General features: G+C 39.1%; 1 protein-coding gene and 1 long non-coding RNA gene across 8 annotated transcripts in view; one reads left to right on the top strand and one right to left on the bottom strand.

Moving 5' to 3' along the window:
• zic6 (zic family member 6) overlaps positions 1-25,498 on the bottom strand; it is a 99,036-nt gene that overhangs the window by 59,834 nt on the left and 13,704 nt on the right. For 4 of the 7 annotated variants that reach the window (XR_012357949.1, XR_008637316.2, XR_012357948.1 and 1 more), the window contains exons 1-2: positions 17,273-17,398; positions 4,766-4,844 (exon numbers count right to left, since the gene is read on the bottom strand). The gene's annotated coding sequence lies outside the window, so the exon portion shown is untranslated. The other 3 variants (XR_012357952.1, XR_012357950.1, XR_012357951.1) reach the window with 2 other exon arrangements.
• Positions 17,591-18,888, top strand: LOC129422225 (uncharacterized). Its single transcript, XR_008637320.2, has 2 exons — positions 17,591-17,720; positions 18,269-18,888. It is a non-coding gene; the product is annotated as an uncharacterized lncRNA (long non-coding RNA).

The following is a 25,498-nucleotide window of genomic DNA, read 5'->3' as shown; positions in this document are numbered from 1 at the left end:
AATCACTGTGTTAAGTTGTTTAAATGTATTTGTAGAAATGTATGTCATCTGTGAAAGGCGTAGGACCAAAAAATGGTCCGAGCGAACGTTTCCTTTTTTGTCCCTCATACCTAAGCATAATTTGAATGCCCACCACGCAGCGAGTCCACGCAGACACCATACGTCATCGTCGCGTTCACATGCGCTCACCTCCTGTCTGTAAACAGCGAGAATAGCAAACTTTTTTGCTGAATTGACAACCTGTACAGGAGCCACACAACGAAAGGCATCTTTTATAATAACAACAGCAAAAACTGCCTGGATCACCAAGAGCAAAAACCCAAATTAACATTGTTAACTTTATTGCTTTACCATGAGATGCAAACTGCTGCAGGAGGCAAAGGGTCTGAAAGGGTCGTTGCACTGTTTATTTTGGTAAGGTAGGTACGCGATATGTTTGTATTGAGATGGATTCAGATATTCTACTTTGATGAAACATTGTGTTGCTTATGAAATTTGTGTTCGTTTAGGGATTAGCGTAACAATATAGTTACTACGTCTACTCAACTGAACGTGTGCTTAAACTAATTCTGATGTAAACCAGTTGTTTATGTAGGTTATTTTGGAAGTGTTATTCACTTTGTACTGCAAAGTTTTCTCACTGGTGAATGCGACATGAGATGTGACCGTCTGATCTGTGCGTGTTCATGTGTTTTGAAAGAGGCGTGACTTTGGACGGCGATTTGACTTGAGGGAGGGATCGTGATTTCATTGCTAGGCGGCTACCGTTAGCACTTTTCAAAATGTGTTACCCTACCTTTAAGTGATAGATAGCCTGCAAAATAAATAAAGACAAAAGGCAGACAAATTGAAAAGCTTCTAATGATTGAGAAATGTTTTTAAAAGATTACGAAACATGTTGGAAAAATAGCTCAAATGCACAAAGAATTTCTATTAATTTTAATTTCTCACAATAAATATACATCCTACTATATATTATATTAGAAAACTGGTTGCTGTTGTAAGCATAAATCAGTGCAAGGCTTTAACTCAGCATCCATCATCATCGTGCATCTCCAGTGATGATTAATGGGAGACAGACCGTGATGTGGATCTGTTTCATTAACATTTTTAATTTAACTTCTTAAATGCTATTAAAACCATATTGTGATTGTACTAGAACTAATGCAACAATTTATTTAAGACATTTCTTTCTTTCTATCAAACTTTATTGGAACTTAGATTATTTTAATAATAATATATCATTGTTTGAAAATCTTAAAAATGCTTTCCCGGTACAGAGACAAAAATGCAAATGTGAAATGGTAATGCCACAGCAAATTAACAGCTTTTGCAGCAGTTGCTAAAAAATAAATTAAACCAATAATAGCAAAACAAACACAAGATTCTAACCCCAAATTTTGCCTTCCCAAGCCAAATCAAAACATTTTCTCTTGGTGATGGTTTCCACCGGCAAAACTCGACAGAACTAAAAGGTTGAGGCATACCTTCCTCTGATCAATATTACAGCAGCTATGAGAAGGGCGAGCACCTGACACGCCAGCTTTGTAGCCAGGATGTCTTTATATGTTCTCTGGAGGACCCATCAGGAATATTTACCCCAGATGCTCAAGCCACTGTATTTCTGCCCTACCCACCTTGACCCACACACACATATGAAGCAGTATATAAAGTCTTGATTTAAGTGATTTTCCTTTTTTTCTACAGAAGTAAAATGGTGCGCCGTGTGTTCTACTGGATGCCAGGAATTGAAACACTTAAAAAGCCAACAGCGATAAGCCAAGCACAGACACCCCGCAGACAGACCACCTCGCCTTGGAGACACTTAAGCGTCTGTGGCTTTGACAGCATTTTCATCACACACCCCCACCCCCCTTTACCATCTGTGAATGTGCCCGGCAACATTAAACTCAGTCTGAGAAACCCAAAGCCAGGAGACAAACCCACTATCCTCCACTGAAAAAACATGACTGTCACTCCTAGCGAATAAAGACTCGCTAAGGCGGTCGGCACAGGTTAACATGCACCATCACACAGGTAATGTTTTTCTCTTTTCTCTCATGAGCCGCAGCAGCGGGGAAAGGCCAGCGGTGCCATGTGTGCAGTTACAAGCCGCCCTAGCAGCGAACACTGCTTGCACTTGCATCAATTACAGCGGATGGGCCTGACAGCTGTAATTACATACCTCAATACTGATTATGTGCAGTCTGTCATGGAGACCAGCAAGGCACCTATTTTCGCGCACTCGTTTAAGCAGTCAGTTGTCAGGGCACAGTGGCAAAGCAAGAGTGGCCCTGTTCGAGAAAGAATAAGGGAGGGGATGCTGTGGGGATGCGGTGATGTAAACCCCCTCCTCACCGCCTAGGTCTTGGCAAGATCTCCTGCTGTTTGGGGCAGTAATAGCTACTGCATAAAGAGCCCATGTTATTATTGTCACAATAAAGAGGGACTGATAGGAAATTGAGGTAGACCTGCTCATTGATGCTGTTGTCTTCTCGTATAGCACAAAGCAAGGAGCCGCGCGCAACCAATTTCACAGGAAGTTGTCGATACGGCTCAACCTAGCATTTTAGACAATATAGAAGGAAAAGTGGCTCAGTGATACCAATATGGCAACATTAGATGAGGGAAATAACCCTGGCTGAAGAAAAAAAATACGTTGTGCTGCAGTCAAGGGTCTATTGGAAAAAACCACACAACCAGACTGAATCAATTCTCAAGAATATCAAATATGCCATAAATATTTAAAACACACAGTCTACATGACTTTGGTCATCTAGTGGAGACATAGTGACCATTGCTTTTTGTTACTCTATCTGAGCTTGCATCAAAATTAAAGGGGACATTTTACAAGACTTTTTTAAGATATCAAATATATTTTTGGTGTCCCCAGAGTACATATGTGAAGTTTTAGCTCAAAATACCCTATAGATAATTTATTATAGCATGTTAAAATTGTCGCTTTGTAGGTGTGAGCAAAAATGTACAGTTTTTGGGTGTGTCTTTTAAAATGCAAATGAGCTGATCTCTGCACTAAATGACAGTGCTGTGGTTGGATAGTGCAGGTTAAGAGGCCGTATTATCCCCTTCTGACCTCACAAGGGGAGCCAAATTTTAACCTATTTTTATACATGCTTGAGGAGAATGGTTTATCAAAACTAAGTTACTGGGTTGATCTTTCACATTTTCTAAGTTGATACAAGCACTGGGGACTCAGTTATAGCACTTAAACATGGAAAAAGTCATATTTTCTTGATATGTCCCCTTTAAGATTAAGCAAATCAATGCACTTGAATTTTCTATATACACTGTATTCAATTGTCTGATCCAACTTACAAGCACCACAAAAACCCCCACATGCCACCCTCACCCTTTACAATCCCCCACATAGACATCCATACCCCCAATACTCACATTTTAAGTCTTGCCAATCCATATAGTTTGGGAAAACAGCCAAACTGTCTGGCAAACAAAATGAAAATCTGAAACGAACACACTAGTGATGATTTTACCAAGCGTGGCAACCATATAGAATGAAAGTTTAATCTATGCAGCTGCGTTACTTATATTCAAAACTGTCAATAAGCGGATTTTAAAAAGGAATACACAATATAGTTATCATAAAATCATTGCCAGCTGGGAACAAATTTGACCACAAATGAAGCATCATCACTTGCTTTCACAAGTAAATAAGCCTTGATATTTATAGAATATCTACCCACAATTGCATTTGTTTATTTATTTGTTTGTTTTTGTTCTTTATTGTCCAGCTGGTAATCGGTCTTTGGCCTCACAATCAACATATAATTCACGCACACATAAAACAACAATGTACAATATTCAATTCACAAATAAATATGTTTACCCCTTATCTCATTGCATTTGGTACAAACGTTTGTTTGTATATTGCTCCAATTGCTTATGGTGTTCTATAACGACGGCAAGATGGCACTAATTCAAAGACATGATTCAAAGGGGACATTTCACAAGACTTTTTTAAGATGTCAAATAAATATTTGGTGTCAAAAGAGTACGTATGTGAAGTTCTAGCTCAAAATATCAAATAGATAATTTATTATAGCATGTAAAAATGTGTCACTTTGTAGGTATGAGCAAACATTTGCTGTTTTGGGTGTGTCCTTTAAAATGCAAATGAGCTGATCTCTGCACTAAATGACAGTGCCGTGGTTGTATCGTGCAGAAGTGACGGTATTATCCCCTTCTGACATCACAAGGGGAGACAAATTTCAATGAGCTATTTTTTCACATGCTTGTAGAGAATGGTTTACCAAAGCTAAGTTACTGGGTTGATCTTTTTCACATTTTTTAGGTTGATTGAAGCACTGGTGACCCAATTATAGCACTTAAACATGGAAAAAGTCAGATTTTCATGATATGTCCCCTTTAAGAGATGTGTTATGTCTCTCCTTAGAGATATAGCTTTCCTCTGTGCAGAAATTCCATATAATTCATCCACTGACTTTTGTTTAAAACCTATATGATTTTCCCTCCCATTCTTGTGATACTCGTCCAAAGATATATTATACTCTAAAACATTCTCAATTTAACTGATATAAACTTTTTGCAGAACAACCAAACTTACAGGGAATTCTCAATTTCAATACAATACTTTTTTTATAAAGTTCACCTTTACTGTTAAAAACATCAGAAGCAACATAATAAAAATAGACACACATACAAAATCATGCTACAAGTTACATGGCAGGGGTAGAACATATAGTTAAAGCAAACTGGTTAGACCTACCTGTGCTCTGATATATTATCCCATTAACCTCCTTGGTTTATTGTCCAGGGTTTCCTCATTCACACAAATGATTAGTCCACTGCAAAACAAATAGAAGAACATATCAGAGTTAAGCCAAAGCCAACTGTGTAAGTTTGCCTTTATACAAACACTACACTCTTATTAATAAAGGTTTTAAACATTGGCTTTGTCAGGGTGTATGGTTCCATAAAGAACCATTGCAATCCACAAAACCTTCACAAAATACTCTTTGTAGTGGAAAAGGGTAATAAAGCAATGGTTCTTTTAAAAACACTAGACTTAAAGGAACAGTATGTAGGATTGTGGACAAAACTGGTATTGCAATCACAAAACTTGTGGCTAAAACTGGTACTGTAATCACACAACTGGTGGCCAATACAAAAAATGACAACATAAACATCAGTTGAGGGCTGCAACTCCACTTTTTAAATGACAATATCCTGGCCCGACCACTGTTGTCAGTGATATAAGTATTTGAAATGAAAATGATTTCTTAATGTCTATTGACATATCAGGGCCATTTTATGATTGATTGATATTAATTTCTTACATACTGTTCCTAAAACGGTTCTCCTATGGCATCACTGTGTATATTTAAAACAATTAAGGGGGGGGGGGGGTAATGCTATGTCATTCATTCTGACTTATTAACAGAGTTTAAGATTTGCACCGCTTACAAGACCAAATTTCTGAGGACAACATTGTATATTAAAAGACAATTTCAAGTGCAAGTGATGATTTTTAAGATGCAAAGTTGTGAAACAAGCATTGTGATTGTAGATGGTCAATTATTTCACTGAATGAGTGAAAATCTTGAAGTGGCAAACTGTACCAAGCAAAAGTCTGTGCTTATGAATCACTCTACCAGCATCAATTCAACAGTGTGTGGTAAAGCTCACTTTTCAATGACCTTCAATAGCTTATTGATTTTTGCGAATACAAAAGTGGCCTCTCATTTAGCCCAAACTCTCAAGTGTGCACGTTTCATTGAACCACGTTCCACTTCTCCATAAACCTCCAAAGCCATAATAACAATAGCAATAAAGCAGCACACTGTTTTCCACCAACAAACAACAAACATAAAAACATCTAAGTGAGAGTGTGTGCATCGCTATTTGTCCAAATGCATTGTGAGGATAATGGCATTTAATCCTCACATCAACCCCCACCCCATGTAGCTCCACACACCCAACCTTACAAAGACTCTCCTCCAATAATAAGCTGTCTAGTCCTTGGCTTCCAGGCCTTTGTCATATTGCCTATCGACATGTTAGATTAAACAAAATTTCACATGTCAATTAAATGAGTGTTGCCTGGGTGATTAGCAGATCCCACTAATTGTCTCCCTCCTCCTACGACATCATTTTCCACATGGGCGAGCAGGAAAGAGGGCTTTGTCCAATGGGGCCCCCATCAAAGTGTTGAAGATGGGTCTTTGCATCCTTCTCCACTCCTGGGGGAGAAGCTGAGAAAAGGGAGATTGGATTCACTTTTCACTCAGTTTGAGGCGCCCATCGATGAGAGCGCACCCGTTTTCACACACGTGCACCCTCACTGATAATTACCCAACCGGCCCCCGGAGACAAGATGACCACAAAGCCTGGGCCCCTAACAGTTTTAGATAGGGGCCAAGACACTCCCAATGTCTTTCTCTTTAACATATTTTTATCTCTTTCTTCCCGGGCATATGTTTGTTTTCCTTCGGCCTAATGAACATGATCTCTTGATCATCGTCACATTCGATCTGTCGCATCTGTGGAACTTAGATTATCCACAATATCTGATCATTTATGTGACCAAATACAGGTAATTTTCGGTGATCTCCTAAAAAGTAATAACTTGACCAGCATTTTGCAATTTATCACACAATTGGTCACAGACAAAAAAAAGAGAGATTTTCAGTACTTTTTAAAAGAGAAAAGCAGGAAAATAATGTGCATGTCATTTTATAGAAAAGTGGACACATGGACCCTTATAAGAAAAGAATGACCATGCAACCATGGTCATTGTCTTCTGAGTCAGTTCAGTGTCGCTAATGGCATAGACATACTTCAACATGAACTTGAACTGTTTTCACTTGAACCATTACACAGATTAAAGAGTACATAATATAGATTCTTTTAATAACAATATTTTAAGTCAATCAAAAACTCAATCTGAACCCTTCTTAATTAACTGATCAAAGTGATCAAACGTTCTTTTAACACACGGTCTTGTCTTCTCATCGAAATGATTTTGCAGTCCGGTCAAAGAGGGTCACAGTCTGTCTGCGCCGCACTTTCTCCACTGCACAAAATTGAAAGTCCCATTGAGCCCAAATTTGCTGGACGTCTCCTTTAAGGGAAACACAGAGAATGGGCTGTATGGTCTGGTTTTTGTGCTGAGGCAGCAGACCAGAGAAGTACAACACAGGACTAAGAATAGACGAGGGGAATCTCTTCCTTCTCATGCGAGTCTGCCTCACACACCGAGCGTGGGCATGTGTGTGACATTCATCCTCACTCTAAATTCATTCACTCCTGCTTGCTTGCCCTCCACACAGCATTTTCCCGGAGGCTTGTATTTGGAAGTGTGTGTGTGTGTGTGTGTGTGTGTGTGTGTGTGTGTGTGTGTTATTTGTCATACACACACACACACACACACACACACACACACACACACACACACACACACACACACAAGCAACAGAAGCAGCACATACAGTCTCTGTAGACAACTAAAAGACTGTCTATGAATCTCATTATACCAATAAATTCTCTTCTCTACACATTACTTTCCATTTCCACATAAGCACATAAGACATCTAATGTATTCTTCCTAAAAATTGAAAATCCTGTCAGTGGCTTTAAAGAGGTAGATTACCCAAAAATGAAAGTTCTGTCATCATTTACTCACACTCATGTTGTTCAAAACCTGTATGACTTTCTTCTGCAGAATACAAAAGAAGATATTTTGATAAATGATGGCAACCACAAAGTTGATGGCACCCTTTTCTACTATGGAAGTCAATGGTTGCCATCAACTGTTTTTGAGTGAAATATCCCTTTAAATCACTGCATTAACATTACCTAAACTATAGAGATGAATGTAGGAAACATTCTGATTCATTTTATTCATCAATCATGACAGATAGGCAATAAACTCTCTTCTGATAGCACTGTTTCCAGTTTTTAATGCATGTCGGAGCAGTAAAAACTGTACCCACAGTATTAAAGGGACACTCCACTTTTTTTTGAAAATAGACTCATTTTCCAGGTCCCCTAGAGTCAAACACCCGATCTCCACCATTTTGAAATCCATGCAGCCGATCTCTGGGTTTGGCGGTACCACTTTTAGCACAGCTTAGCATAATCCATTGAATTCAATTAGTTCATTAGCATTGCGCTCAAAAAGAGTATTTTTCCTATTTAAAAATACGCAGTGCCCGAAATAGTCCCCTGCTATTGAAAGGTACCATGGGGACTATTTTCGGGCATTGCGTAATATCATCGCGCCTACTGCAGCCATGTTACATCAGCAAAGTCCTTGATTATTACGCAAAAAATGAGAGTATAGTTCCTAGCCATATCTGCCTAGAAAATCACAACTTTTAATTTTCCGTCGGCCTTAGCACACGATGAAACTACAGAAGAGTCAAGTTTTAAATAGGAAACATATCGAAACTCTTTGGTCATTTTTGAGCGCAATGCTAATGGTCTAATCAGATTCAATGGATTATGCTAAGCTATGCTAAATGTGGTACTGCCAGAGCCGGAGATCAGCTGAATGGATCCCAAAACGGTAAAAATCAAATGTTTCACTCGAGGAGAGCTATAAAATGAGCCTATTTTCAAAAAAGTGGAGTGTCCCTTTAAAGAAATCTGCACATGGTTGTGAACAAGTGGGGTAGGGCAGTGGGCTGGGATTTTAGAGGAGGATTACGTTTCTATGGCAACACTGAAGTTCAAGTCCCACTCCGCGAGCACAGAGCAGCAAAGCTCCAGAGGGTTTGGTTGGGGGCTTGATGGGGTAGAGTGTATGTGAGAGCTTAGTTTGCTCAGGATTGACACCTTTATATTAAATAAATCATGGACACGGGTTCCTAAGGGACAGGGTTGGAGTAGTCAGGACAATATCGGCCCCTACCATCTTAAAGTGGTTGGCCCAAATTTGAAACAACAAGGTAATCTAATGAACCCGCAGGGCCACTGTGCTTTGTCACAGTGTGTAAAGTCTTTATTTTAAGAACTTAAACTGCTGAGGACAGAACCCAGTTGATGAACTAGTGGAGGGAGCCTACTCTGTTTTTTAGTTGTAAAGCAGAAGTTTATATGACTTTTATGTGTACACAGACAGACCTTCAACGCATGCGCATAGCGACAAAATGCAGTGCATCTCCTGGGCTACATACTACATTCTCCTGTACGTGCATGACGTATGCGTAAAAACGAAACTATACATCTAGCTCAACAGGGGTTTCACCAAGCAGCCTGAACTGAGGACATACTGTTAGACAAGAGAAATAACATTAGCGAGAAGCAGTTCTGTGTGCTGTAAGTGAAACACAACTCCTATAGGAAAGGAAGGAAAATCTGTTATAAGTAAGAGGCTTGAGAATAGATTCCATCAATAAAGCAGATCAATACGGTGTCTTACCTCTCTCACAACTCTGACACACTTGATATGTCTTGTGCTGCAGCGAGTCACACTCAAAAGGTAACATAAAAAGAAAGTCAGCTTTCAACATCTGACAATGATTGCAAATGATGTGCTTCTTCAACAATAGGAAACGGCTACTCCCTTTAGACAGCCACTCGTGAGTGGTACAGAATCTAAATTCCATCAAAGACAAAAACCCCACGCCACCTTTGTGTCAAAGAATAAAACAAGGTCAATATTTAAATCTTTTTTTAAAAATTCTGTTTATCCTTCCAAATGTTTGAGGTAAATCCTAAGACAGACATCACAGAGATGCCTTCCTGAATGAATGATGTCTTGATAACTTTATAAAGAATAAGCAATCAAGAAAGTAGCCATGTTTTCAAGATTGGAAGAGTACAAATATAAAAGATAAAAAATCTTTATTACTGAAAAAATGTTGATCCTGATCAATCACTAATCTAAATATGTGGGGGACGGCATGTCCCTCTCAATGTCAGTGGTGATTATAGCCTAAATTTGCTGACAAAAGTAAAAAACAATACTACTGGTGCATTCATTTAGAGGTCTTTATAACGTGGTATGCCTTCCTTGTTAAGCTATGATTTACACATCCAAACACAACACAGCTTGATACAAAACAAACATCTTAAGATCTCTAACAGTTTTATCTTCTGTTATGGTATAGGATACATATGGTATGGGGTTCCTTAAATACAATGTGACAAACATTAAATAAATAGTTATACATTATAGTTTACATTACACTGTTACTGTTTCATTATCTAAATCAATATAACTTTTTTGAAACACAAAAGATACATTTTAGAGGATCTTACCAGCCACTATTACCTATAAAATTGCATGAATTAGGACTGTGACTGTCAAGCTTTAAAAAAATTATATATATATATTATATATTCACGTACATATGAAAATATTTTGAGAGGCCATATAAACTCTTTATTATTAATAAATTAAATAAAAATAAAAAATAATATATTATTAGTATTAAAGGATAATGTTAGAAATACGGTAGAAAAAAAATGCAAAGAATATTTTTAAATATTACATTTTAAATTAATTCACTGCACAATTTATTCTAAGTAACTTTTAAGTAAGGAATAATGCACAAGTAAGTCTGTTGAACGTGGCTTTAAATAGACTACACGCTCACAGAAATGCTTTGTCTTTAAGTGTTTCTTGAAGTGATCAACAGGTAAACAAATGACAACAGATTATTTATATGTGGGCCTCACGTATGAACAAACCTTTAACTGCCTGTCCCGAGGTGTGAGACCAGCCAAATCAAATTAAAAAAGCAAAGCTTCCATTTGCATTACAAACGCATCATAAAACTCCTCTCAGCATTGCTAGACCAACTTCATTGGCCTGCAGTTGTAAACCAAAGTCAGACTCAAGTTTTCTCTGACCATGAGAAAAAAACCCAAAGGCACCCATGCATGGCACAACCCCCCCCCCCCCCCCTCACTGCCTGCTGCTCCCTGGGGGGATCACCACCTCCTGACCTCCTCTACTAAGGGGTCAAAGGGAATTTAACACAAGGCTCCCACATTCCTCCAAGGTGATAATTGCTGTTGCTCTCAACAGGGGGCCATCAGGCAGTGGGCAAACAGGAGGAGCTTAAAAAACTCACCTACTCCCCCAGACCCACACAAGGATCTTGTGGATGACACACATGAATTATGGCATCAACTGACGGCGTGACGACAGCGAAACCAGCTCAGCGTATTTTTTACAGCCCTCGCAAGTGTGCAGCTGTTAGCCGCAGTGTAAACAGCAGACTGACTTCACACCTTCGGTGAGACGTCTCTGAGCTGCTCCTATGCTAATAAGATTTATTGAAAATCTCAAGCGGAGCCCATAATAAAACAAAACATCATGGCAGCTTAATTAGTGCTCTTCATCATCTGTACCCCCCACCCTGTTGTCCCTAAAGGAGAAGACTTTGGAGGGAACTGATGGATGAACCATGTCAGGGATGAGACCTCCCTCATTAATTCACAACTGAAGCACTGCTCTTCTCCTGTGGACACGGTCTGAGCATGGGAGGAACTTTAGCATTGTTTTAAACATGATTCAACTTCACATTACACTAAGCAATGATTTTAAGTAGTCTTACTGAAAATATCATAATTTTTCTAACAATAAAAGACGATTCTCTATATAGCCACATGTGATGCATCCTTGGTAAGAGTCAATCGTTTTGGGTCCCTGTTGGAACTGCTCTGCAATGCTTTAGGAACACAGAAATATTTCTCTAATCCTTATTAAACTGCTTATTTTTATTCAAAATTCAAAAATAATGCATTTATTGTTATTTTAAATATTTATTGATTTTTTTAAAACTTCGATGAACTCAATTTTAAACAATATTAAAAATCAACAAGCAAGCATGTATAACATGTTTTAACATAAAAGGCAAACACTTTTAATCAGTTGAAAACACATAAAACATTTTTAAAACATAATTTCCTTATTATATTTTAATAAGGAAACATATCCTGGGGGTTATAATTTATAAAATCCAAGACATATAAAATATGTGAGCCTATCTGCGAAATGCAGTCCAAAGAGAATTGGAGATCACATTGAACATCTTAATAAAAACTAATAAGTTTAAACTAATAAATTAAATTTTAGGATTTTGACAAATTGAACATCAATGTTAAAAATCAGGTTTGCATAATTGCCAGTTCATGCCAGCTTGAGGAAATGATGCCATTAAAGCAAAAAAGGGGCATACAAAGAATACTGAACATTATTAATACCAACTTTCCCACTGAAATTGTTATGCCGATAATACTGCATACAATAAAACAATACACAAAATTTTTACTGGTCTATCAGGGCTCACCTTTCTAAGCAGAACCTTACTTGCAAATAGGGATGCGATGGTATGAAAATTTCATATCATGATTATAGTGACCCAAGTTATCACGGTTATCAGTATTGTCATGGTTTTGTTAAAATGAGATGGAAATGTTCAAAAAGAATTGATACACACACTGGAAAAATATATATATATATATATATTTGAAAAACACCATTTAATATTTCATGTCCCTGAAATTATTTCTGTGATAAAAAAAAATCTGTCTAATAAGTTTACAGTGAATGAATACAATACATTATCCCTTAAATGCCTCATTGTGCAAAAAACTATGTTGCATGTGCGCGCCTGCGTCAAACTGAATCTGGCTGGACAGGATTTACTGTGAGTTTTCAAAATCACAGTAATCAAACACAGTTGTAATGATGATTAAATTTTAAACGATAATACAAACCATCAGGACATTTAATCGGTTAATCGTGAAACCGGTAATCGTCCCATCCCTACTTGCAAAACTCGCAACTGCAATACAAAAAAATATATAATAACAGTTTCCCAACAACAAAAGCATTCTGAAAACCATAATACCAACAATCCTATCCTTACAACATCCAATATCTCAATTAAAATGTTATAGACAGGCAAAATTTTGGCTTAGAACAAACTGCCTTTGGTGTTTGACTAAGGCCATTACTTTTAAAGAGGAAAGGAAGACGTTTTCTTGTCTGTTCGACATTTCCTGGCCTATGCCCACATGTGGTTTCCCCGAGCCACACAGTAAGGCTTTGGAGGTAATAAAAGCAGAGGTGGTGATTAAGGAGCAGGAATAATGGCCTCTCCACAAAACCTGGAATGCGTTTAACTGCCACGCCAACCCGGGAATCGTTCAGGGCCCGGCTCCATTAATACCTGGCATTATTCCACTTTTCCAGGACAGATGCATGTTTGATTATTAGGTTCTCCAAAACAGGATCATTAGTGCAGCGGTCCTTCAGCCCAAACAAGGAATATACAAGGGAATTTGGTCATGGCGCTTTCAATCTAATATTGTTATACACTTTCAATATATTATTATATTGATATTTTTAATCAGTTCATGGGTTACCACTACCTCTCATTTTTGTCAATCTCTGCTTCCGTTACGCTTTGCTAACCTGCCTACTGATTTAACCTTGTTAAATTTTGTGAGCGCTCTATAAATCCTGGATTAGGGAGGACAAATGTCACAGAGACGCACTCTTACACGCACGCTCAAAGACTTACTTCATCTGACTCTGTGCTCAGCACACCCAACTCCATCACTTTCTTCATTACAAAGACTTCATGGCTCTTTAGGGCTCTGGGTTTTATCTAGGATTTCACATTTCTCGAACAACCACTTGACATCCACGGCCCACTAGCCTGCAATCAGAAGCTGGCACATGGCTCAAGAGCTGCAGCATATCACCTTGATTCGCGAAAAGCACCAATGGCACAGCTAAGCCCTGGTAATTACAGGTCGAAAATACTTTACTGGTCCCCACCTACAGAACACACTGACCTGAGCTAATGGTTAGAGTCTAGGAGCAATGACAGTGGTTAGCATTTATCTGCTTGTTCAGTTGGACTATAATGAGCCAGGATGAGGGGTGTATGCATGATCCTGTGTCTGAGAGTGTGTGCGCTCGTGCGTGCGTATGTATGTGTGTGTGTGTCTAACTGAGAGGTAAGCAAAAAAGTTTTGTGCCTTCAGAAAGTTTCCAATAAATATCCTGCTCTTAATTTCAAACACCTGCCCATAAACCTCTGAGGAATGCTAAATAAAACCAAAGCTTTCAGAGAACGCCTTTCGGTCTGGCTCTCACACTAAGACAGCAGGATTGGTCATGGTTGTAACAGAGATTAAGAGGTTTTGGCTGGACACCTATGCAAAAAATTAAAAATAAATAAAGTGTATTTGCACTTGTACATGCATCACAGCACATAAGACCTGAACTGGGAACTTGATTTTACATTGTGTTTGAGTTTTGAATAATGGTAAAGACAAAGAATTGCATGTACACATCAGCAACATTAAACGAGAGCAAAAAATCAGATATCAGCCTCTTTGTGTAAACCTTCCACACTCAATCACAAAACACACAGCAGACCTCGTGCACAGCAAAATAGGGCAGGAAAAGGGTCTTGAACTTGCTTTCAATTTTGACCCCCGAAGGGGGGCGAGGGGTAACCTAGGGGCCGGAGACAGTTCTACTAGACTGCAGTTCTGGTTTCGATTGCCCAAACTCCTGACGCCTTCCGCTGCTGCACCTGTCAGCCGTCAATAGACCCCCTGCCCGCACCCTTTCAGCATGGTGAATATATGGCCATGCTGAATGCCCCCACCCAGCTAATTACCAAAAACCTCATAGGCCTGACTGTGCTGCATGCGCCACTACAGCACCGAACCAGCCTGCTGTGACCTGTATATCGACATGCACACACATACGGGTCGCATGCGAAAAACACAGCTGATCCGCTATTGCATGGCGGGAGATTAACAGAGCTGTCTACACGCAAGCATTAATAATACAGTTACCACTCCAGACAGACAGTCACAGGCAATTCAGACATCTGGTTTAAAAAAACTGCAGCTTTGGACTAAAGCCCTGTCAGGATACTGCTTTAGTTTCTCAGAGATGTTATGCGTAGAGCAGTCACAACAGACAAACTGACATTACACAGGGACATTAGGGACAATAACCAAATGTCTAGTTACACAGTTGTGGATTTAAACACAAACACAGCGGCTTCTTGATATACATCACTTCCGGACTCCAGAGAAATAAGTAGCTTTTTATGGACTCAGGTTAAAACCTTGAATCGGTTTACATACAGTAAATAAATGCAAAGAACTACATGAACATAAATGAATCCCCAAACTCGTTTGGGGCACATTGTCACATGTTTTTAAAAATATTTAATTTTAGGCCCTGTTTACACGTACATGGTTATTTTTAAAAACTGAGAGATTTACCTTCGTTTGTGCCCCTCGTTTACACGCAAACGGAGAACTCGCCTCTGAAACCGATTGTTTCTAAAAACTCCGGCCAGAGTGAAGATCTTGAAAATCTTTGGTTGCACGGTTGCATGTAAACTGAGACAAACGGATGTTTAACTCTTTCCCCGCCATTGACGAGATATCTCGTCAATCTGCAATACCGCTATTATCCACCAGGTTATTCCGCAACTTATAAAAACCGGAAGTATTGCCCTAGGGCAAACAGCTGTATGTCCTGAAAACTCACATGTGTGCACGATATTATTTTTGAAACCGGGGAGGTTGAAATGTCTGTTTATGAAAATAGCCGCCCACGTGTAAACGTAGCCTTATAAAAAATATTCCGATGTATACTAATCAAAACAAATGTATACATTTTTACATGTTTTTATACCACAGGTCTGTTGAATGCTTTATTCTGATTGGTTCAGAACTTCGTTTCGCGTTGTTCCACATTAAAAGCGGAGTCCACGATGTTTGAAAGCCAATGTTGATATTTGAAATCACCTAAACAAACATGCCCCTACCCCAATAGAATCTGGACCTTCTGTTGATAGACCCGCCCCACACATACGCAACCCGGCAAGGATGTCGGTTAGTAGACACGCTCCTCACTGCTGATTGGCTATAAGTGCGTCTTCTTTTCCAACGCGTTTTTCAAACATCGTGGACTCCGCCTTTAACACCTTGGGTTTGCATTATTTTGGAATAAATCAACGGCCCATCGCCAATTATTCCTTATGTAGACTGATTTTTTTTTCATTCAATTCAATTTTACTTTACTAATCTTTTTTGTTTAAATGTAGCTTAAATAAATTGATTGCAACCACTTACCCGAAAAAGAATTTAGTAAATTGAATAAATCATTTTTTTCAGTGTATTACCTTTGCATTTTTTATATAATTGCACCTAGGTCAGTGTTTCTCAAACAGGGGTTACGGGCCCACAGACTTTATGGGGCCTCAAAATAACTTAACATTATTTTTTTTAAAAATGCATGAATATAAGAAAGAAATATATACATTTTTAGCTGTTTTAAGTGCTTGGTTATTTTTATAAGAAACATACTTCTTTCTATTTATGCCAAGCTTTAGAATTTTTCCTAATCTTTGTTAGGCGCTTTGGATATTTGGATGTTAATTGGGGTCTTCAAATATTATTATGGATAATTAGGAGTAAGCTTGAAGTAAAAAAGGTTGAGATCTGTTGCTCTAGGTTATTAAACGACTTGTAATAAAAATAAATACTTGCAAAAATAATAAATACACACTGGAGAAAAGGTGTCACAACTGGCTACATTCTACCGTTTACTTGAAACAATCATATTATTCCTGTTATATAACTCAATGTTTATGATGTCTGAAGACTGCCTAAAAAGTAAGACTTGTGTTGGTGCATGAAACATCATACAGTAGGCTATGTGTCCTCAGTAATTCCCATGCGTGTAATCATACAGCATATTATTACTGTGTATTCCAGCTGGACAAATATCTGATTGCAATTACAGAGCGACGCGTAATTGATGAATTATGAATTATCCCACCAGGACCAGAAATATCACATGACCATCTACGCACTGCCACTTGATTCGCTGGCATCGCTGTGATGCACGAACTTAAATATGGATGCGCTGCAGCTACAGTACAATATGCCGCGCGCGCGTCGCTACAGGTTAGCATGATCGCGCTACATCACATTTATTCGCAATATGATTTGCTGTACACAATCATACCCACGTACACGACGTTTTTACAAAGTGTCAACACTAGCCTACTTCTACATCTACTGTTTATGATGTTTCGCCTCACTGCACCCGGACAGCTGCACTTGCCACAGTCTACCGTCTGGGATTTAATCACAAACACTGAATCATTCAATATTATACAAACGACACTTTTATAAAACTACAGATCCCTGGACTTCAGCGTCCGACGTGTTCTCTAAACAATGCGTGTATGCTGATAGTGCTGCGTACCGGTGTGTGAGGAGGATAAAAGTGTGTCGTCTTGCTCTGGATGAAAGTGATGCTTGATTCCCATTGCAGCAGATTATTTCACCAGCATCCACCTGACAAAACTATAGAAACCAGCATCCGATACTGACCCATATGTTCGGGGCGTCCCAGACCGTCCATCCTGCGACATATTTTTAGTTTGCACCCGTTGATGTCATTTCCTGTAAGTGTGCCACATAGATATCTGAACTCACAATGGCACTAATTGGTCATAATTTCGCCTCGCCTGACCGCGCGGGTGTATAGGGTCACGCGAGCCGTTGCTATAGAGACATCTGTAAAGAATCCAGTCGGGTTTAGTGTTGTGAAAAATTTAAAGTGATATTCAACATCCTGCGTCCCCTTCCGCCAACTGTGGCGCATTTACTTATATAATAACAGACTGATCCCATAGCCTACTATTGAGGAGGTGACAAATGCGTCTATAGGAAGCCTTACATGGAAATTAACCACAGTTTAATTATAGTTAAAAAAAAAGTTTTGTAACTATGTTTTTGATGTTCGTTTTACCATAGTACTATATGTTTACCACAAATATCATGGTTAAACTATATGTGTACTGTAGTGAGACCATTAGTAGCAGTTGATATGGGTTTACTTCAAATACCTATTGTAGTAAGACAAGGTTTTTTTTTTTAGAAAGAAAGCACAGTGAATCATATATCAGTTTTGCATTTCTTATATGTCTTAAATATATTTTCTCATTCGCTAAATAACCCATTGAAATTGCAAGAATTATTTTAAATTACGTTTACTTATGCAAATGTTTTAATATGTAATTTCAGATATTGTGTCAGTATTTAAAAAGTGTTTCTGAGAATTACGATCACTAACATTAACTTTTTTTCAATGCATGATTGGTGCTTCCCAATGGGTCACATGACAGTAACACAAGTGTAAGTTGTGTTTGTAGTTGACCTTGGCCCTGACTAACTTCTCACCAATACCTTTCCTCAGTTTCCTCCGTACAATGAAAAACTACTGAACTGCCACTCGTGGCCTCTCCATGCACTGCTGTGAAAGAGGGGCCCATTTTTAAGTGAAAAGGATTGTAGGAATTGGTTTAGAACTGGACCCCTGCAAAGCACTGTATCCCCGTCATAGCCTGGCTCCCTTCTCTTCGCTTCTTAACCTGTAAAGCTAGCGGTCCATGTCTGATCTATGGAGCTCTTCTACTTGAGCCAACATGCCATGATAGATGGTCATTGGCCTGCACATGCAGCTCAATATTTCAATTTCCTGCCTAGGCGGAGGCATTTCAAAGTTTGAATAGAGTTCATAGGCACAGTGTGGTGCCTGCCGCTGCCCCCAACACCCGTCGTGAAGACCCCAGACCCAAACACAGCAATGAGCACATTCCGAAGACTCCGTCTCTGTCAACCTGGCTCTCAACGGCAATGAAGAGGGCTATTATAACTGTTCATAGAAATCTATACTTAAAAGTTTATACACACCTATTCATTCTTTTTATTGTCCACATTTACTGTGAAATATGATGCAAGAAATGTAAACACGTTAAACTATATTTTTAGGTAGCCATTAAATTACAGCTCCAGACACTCTGGGCATTTTCTCAACTTCTTGATGTGTTTTCTAATACAGTAGTTTGGCACTTGTTGGGTACTTAATTAAAATTGCAGTTTTCTGAGGGAATCCATATGTAGACAAATTTTATTTGTCTACAAAACTAATTTCAAGCATTTAGGCATTAATTTGAAAGGTTTTCGCAAAAAAACAACCTCATAAGTGTGTCTATAAATAAAAGTGTTTCTTAACTTTTGACCAATGTTTTGAGTGAAGAGAGCACAGACAAATCCAATTTCACCACTTAGGATTATGTTATTAGTATTTTGTATAAAAGATTTGGCATCAGCATATGCCAACTGCAATGATCTAATTTAGTTCATTTGCTTTCGCACCACATTATCTGTATAAGGAACGGATTAAGAATGTTAAAAGTTGTCTTAAAATGAAACACTCAAAATATAGTCAAATCCAATTTGTTTATGTAACTTGATATATTTTGTTGTTATGCTTATTAAGCATAACTGGGTTTGATATTTTAGTCATAGTTCATGTTGTGGCACTCACTTATTTTGCCATTAATCTATAGAATTAAACACCATTTAGATGTTGCATGATAACCTGTACCAGCCATGCTAACCTTAAAACAACATAAGATCAAAGGTAACTCTTACATTCGTGATAGGGTGACACATTAGGCAACTGAATTAAAAGAGAAAATCCTGCACAAAGATAGATGCACAGCTTGGATTTTCAATAAAACAAAGCTTTAGTTTGGAGTCTTCTTCCTTCTTCAGTATGATGCTCACTCTACCAAAACGCATATGGCAAACATTCAGAGAGTAAGAGAGGAGGGAATAAAAAGACAAAAATACATACAAGTATGAAGGGATGGCACACACTGTGATTTGTCTCTCATTCTGACATTGTTATCTGGGTCAGAAATATTTGTGAGTATCATGGTGTTTCAAGGAAAAGTGATTTTGTATGTTCATTTTAGGTGACAAAAAAGCTGATATCCAGTTTCTGGGTGTGCTTGGGAAAGCTCTGTGTACGCCATGAAAAGAAATTGCGTGCGTGTTACAAAGTGAGTGAATGTGTATGTGTGCGCTGACAGCAGACATTCTATTTCCCCAACTATGGATTTGTGATGGGGGCTGTACAGCCCTAAATCGAGGGCTATGATTGGATACACTTTGTCAGGAGGCTTATAGCAAGCAGTGCACCCTAGTGGTGCAAGAAGGGGACAGAAACACACATACACATATACAAACCATATCCTGAATGCACAAAGTACAAACTACACTTGTGTAAAATAGGCATTATCACTTTAAAAAAAAAGTATACATTTTGTAGATCAATAATGCATTTAAAATGGTATGTTTGAATCCCATCCGATTATGATTACACAGACACGGGTTATAGAATTGCTGGAGGCTAGTGCACATCTCATTATTGCAGCATCAAAACACTATGGTGTGTGCTATATATGGGTATATAATTGTGCTCTAATCTCAAGTCTAAAAATAGCATCTATCCTCACACACACCCGGAAAATATGAAGCCTCATGCCCCTATGATCAAAACAGGGTTTGTGAGCCTGCTAACCTTCAGATAACCCCGCCCCCATCCCCTCATCTAAACCAAATGGCACTAACAGTGACTTCAAAGTCAATAAGCTTCTGGCCAATATTTTAGGGTTAACAAAACAACAGCAGACAAGGATATAATTGGATAGAAAGCAAAGCATTGCATAAAGCTTGTGCATTTATTTATGTAAACAATTTATTTAAATGCCTGACGTTTAAAAAAAAGCTACTTATACATCACTTGATTGAAGAGTATCAAGAAGACAGGTGGAATAAAAGGGTTTGGGCGGGGTAAGGGGGATGACGATGGATTTTAGCCGGACGATGAGGATAGTGAAAAGCAGGGGGGTTGTTTGGCAGCAGTGAGACAGACCCCCTAAAGCAGGCCCAGGCAGCAGGCAGGCTCCTTTTAGCTTGTGAAGTAGATTAATAATGAATTAAGGGCATAAACCCTCCCCCCACACCAACATACACATGCCCAAAAAGACATTCACGCATGCTAATGCATTCATTATTTATAATGTGTGTGCACGATTGGGACGGGGATGGCCACATTTGAGCATGTGAGTGACAGAGAGAAAGAGATAAAGGCAGGGGTGATTGCCCCCCGGATGAAATTCGGAGGATGACGAGGAAACATCCGCCCATCCGTCGTGCAGCATCCCTGAGCTTTCCTGGTCTGTGTTGGGTAGACGAGTTTTGGGGGGAGGAGTGGATTAAACAAATAAATACGTGATAAGAAATGATCAAGCTGGGGTAGAAAGGCTAAATGGAGACAAAGAGGCTAAGGAAACAGGCAGGGGGTCAGGGGAGCGCTAGGTTAACCCAGATTTACTGTCTGGACTATAGACCTGATCTGGGATAACAGTTTAGTTGAGACAAGGCAATGTATTTTGACATAGTAAATACTTTAATTAAAATAAACATCTATTCATTAAGTTTTTATAGTGGAAGGAGATGGGATACGTGCTGTTTCTTGCTAATTGTAAGCAGCGGGATGGAGAAGAGTGCAAGGGAGACTGGCAGGTCCTATAGCAGGTTGCCAGCCATGCACCCATGCAGAGCGTGATAAGATAAAAGCACCGTCACAGACTAGCACCCAGCCTTTTGTCATCCATATTCGCATAGATATAGAGAGATCAGTGAAACTCAGATAGACTTGCAGACCCCAACATCTCCATAGATACCATTTGAGTAGCCGGAGGCAGACGATTTAATCTGACCAATTATATCTGAGAAATCAAGAGAATCTGCTAAAGATAAGATCTAGAAGTGTTTATACATTTAAAAAAGCTGATAGTGAAGTAATAAAAAACACCTTGATTGGTCATTCCTGTAAAGCTCAGAGTATTGCGTAAGCAGTGCAAAAGTTCATGAGTTCAAACCCAGTGAACACACATAAAAGCTTATGCCAAATGCTTTACAGAATCACAATGAATAGTATTATTATTGTACACTCTACAAAATGCTGGATTCATCCCATGGTTGCACTGTTAGACTTAACTGTAATTTCTACAAAATGCCCAGTAAAATACCATCATTTTCTTTTCCAGTTCATTACTGTAATATGCATTGCATTATGGGTATTAACATTTAATTTACAGTGATTTACTGTATGTTTTGAATTTAGTGCTACTGCAGTTGAATAAAACATTGTTATAAAAGCTTATAAAATAGAAAAAATAAAATATATCTGTGAAATGAAATACATTGTATTTGTTATGCTTTTATCAGTGAAGCCAATTTCAAAATGTGAATTGTTTTTCAGCAGTGTAAATAATTTATTGAGAATTGTAGATGGAAACAAGAAAGGGATTATGGATAAATGCTTGACCGTCAGATTTGAATTTGACCTCAAGACTTCAAAACACTAGTGACGCCAAGATTTCGCTCCTCGGAGTGTCAGGAGAACGACAGAAGAGGCTAGTTGGTGTAGCGAGTAACTTCCATCAAGTGACTCTGTGGCACTGCAGTAGTGTTATGGACCTATGACACGGGCGACCTGGGTTTAATTCCCCTTCAAAGCAAAATTTTATTAAAACTAGGTTACAGTAAGTGTATTATACTGTAAAATGGAACTGCAGTAAAGGCATCATACTGTAAAACATGTACAGTTAATAACGTTGCCAGTGAGTTACCGCATGTATACAATAAAAAGTCTAAAAGTGTGGGTAACTGAAACAAACCAACGAGAATTCGAACATATTTTACGACAGTGGCGTTCGGTGACTTTTTGTTTGAGGGCGCTCGATGCGAATTTCGTCACAACATGTATGTAGCCGTCATGTTTGTGGTTCGTAATTTCAAAATATGTGTTCTGCACGTTGAGTGATCCTATGTGCATCACGTGTTTTGTCAAAATAAGTGCCTGCTGCAGAGCATCTAAAGGGTTTATGATAAAAAAGACGCTCACGTTTGCTAGATACTCGCATAATCTCATGTGTAATCAGAGTTTACTGTTAAGGGAGTGTCTTGAGTGTATTTTGTGAACATGAGCGTCTCTTTTATCATAAACGGTTTTGACGGGTTCGCAGCAGGCACTTATTTTGACAAAACACGTAATGCACATGGTTAACATGACACAACAAACACATATTTTGAAAACACGAGCAACACACATGACACTCCGAACACATATTTTGAATTTGCTCCCCTTGGATGAGCAGTCACACGCCGCCACTGTTTTACTAGTTGGCTAATTCGTATTGATTTACACGATCATATTCGTAAGATTTGGTACGATTTGCCTTGACCCCTGTGACGTTGGGGTTAGGTGCGGGTTTACGGGATTGGTTTTGTAGTTGTTGTTTTTTTCAAGAGAATCGTACGATTTTGAAACATTAACTTCGTATGAATTAATACGAATTAGCCAAACCGTAAAATATGTACGCTTTTCGTGAGATCAGGCTGGAACAAACCCAACCTTTGGTTTAAATTCACAGAGAAATATCCATATTTGACCTAAGCAGCATTGTGAGGTACAAAACACATGATGCAGCCCTTCGATTTATGATTTGGCCTAAATGACTGATGTATGAAATTATATTTAATTAACTTAATTGTCCTCTCATTTTGCCACGATTAAACAATTTCATGTAATGGGAAAACAAATTGTTTATGTCAGTTACGGGAAAGACCACAGTCAGGTTTTAATTTACAGTCTCTTAACGTGCAGTTCTCCGAAGTTACCACCTGAGGCCAGACCTCACAAGAGCAAATTAGCATTGTGCAAACATTGCAACATTTGTTTCACACAAGGTGTGCTACTAAAATCTTTTATATCCAAATTTACCACACAGGAAAATCCATAAACGTTGGAAGTGTGTCAAAATAACAAACAGGTTTTTTCCACTGTTCGCACACAAAATTGTCCCTGCATCATCTTTGGTCCTCAGATTTTTTTATAACAAGTACAGCAGTCTGCTACAGTGAACTTAAATGCTAAGCCTGTCTGAAAGAGGTGTTTTGCTTAGACTTCTGGACCTTTATTTACTGCTCCCCTTTTACACATTTGTTTACAAAATTGAAACTTGATATTTTTCTTTCTTTCTTGCAGTTTTAGTTCAGAAAAACATGCCTTACTCTTTCATGGATTTACATAAACCCTCGTACAAAAGTAAACTAATCACTTATGATGTGTAAAGGCATAATTCAATTGTAATTAATTACACATCGATCTCTTCAGTGGTTTTGTTGAGCTCCGGCTCTGTTGTCTATCGCGAGGAGGCCAGTACAGACCCTGCAGCTGCAGAGGGTCCGAGCGTCCATGTCTGTGACCTACCATGGGGAGTCTGAACAAAACACTTGGAGTGTCCTAGTGACGCAGGACCGCCAACCTCCATCTCCAGAGGCTTTCATTAGGTTTCAAAGGCTTCCTGGTTTTAGATTACTGCAAAAACACGCGACTGCACTGACCACGCTCTACAGGGCACCGCGGAGCAGAACCGGCTGAAGACACAACTGCGCAACCCTGCTGTGAATCAGGAGGATCCCATTTACGCTGTTATTTGAAGAAAAAACGCCGCACAAAGACAGGTGTGATTTTCATTACGTAACCCATGGTAGGTTGGAGCAGAACCTTCATGTTCTCCTCACTTCAAAGGGCAAAACGATGCCACACCAAATCAGTCACCAGCCTGTCTGACCCCAATGGCATCATCAAAACATATCTGCTAAAAAACCCACCACACATCGAACTGTCCAACTTGGGGTCGATGAGTGGAGATACGGGACACTGGGTAACACTGTGGTTGGTTGATGAGATGAGAGGTCCCAAAAGGCCCCTATATCCAATTATGCCCTCACACCATTGTTTCGAAAGTCCCTTGAAAGTTTGTTCTTTAAAGACATGTTAAAAAAGGCTCTCTCTCTGAAATGAGACGTCTATTCTTTCAACGGCCTTTTGCATAAGAAAGGCACCTCACTGCATGCATAATTTTGCTGAGTCATTGTTATGGCCCTTCTGACAAAAACCGCCAGCACGGGGGCTTTTGTCATGGACGCATCCATCTGCATCAAGACCATTAGAGGATATTTGCACTTCCTCTGTGCTGCAGGCCCAGTAGGGTTTTGACATGCAACAGAAGGCACTGGGCTTTGGCCGGCAGCTCTTCAGGTGCAGATTGGGGCAGAGCAAGAGGCAGCGCTCCTGTCAACCTCTGTGACGAACGGACAGAGGAGAGGCAGAAGCACGGGGTTGATTGATGGTCGAGCGAGCTGGACCGCTCTGTGTGGGATCCGATCTCCTGCATGTTTAGAGGGAGTTTCTACTTGTTGATGGCTGTGTATGCGGCAGAATGGATTGTCGAGTTGAAAGAGCACAAGAAAGCAAACCATCCCACACACAGACATACATGCAGCCAGAGTGACAGATGGGAAAAGTGTGTCTGTATAAAAGACTGGCCACATGAATCTGTGGGATATACAGTACACGCATAGAAATATAAATGGTATTGGCATTGTTTAAAGCATTTGAGTCGACAGTAACATGATGGGATTATGCTGTTTGTAACTACAAACCAAATGGAGTGAGTGTATAAGATGGAATGGCATTGACATATTGAATATATGCTAT

Source organism: Misgurnus anguillicaudatus, chromosome 16, assembly GCF_027580225.2.
Source record: "Misgurnus anguillicaudatus chromosome 16, ASM2758022v2, whole genome shotgun sequence".
In the NCBI taxonomy this organism is placed as follows: Eukaryota; Metazoa; Chordata; class Actinopteri; order Cypriniformes; family Cobitidae; genus Misgurnus; species Misgurnus anguillicaudatus.
This window is presented reverse-complemented; position numbering and strand designations above follow the sequence as displayed.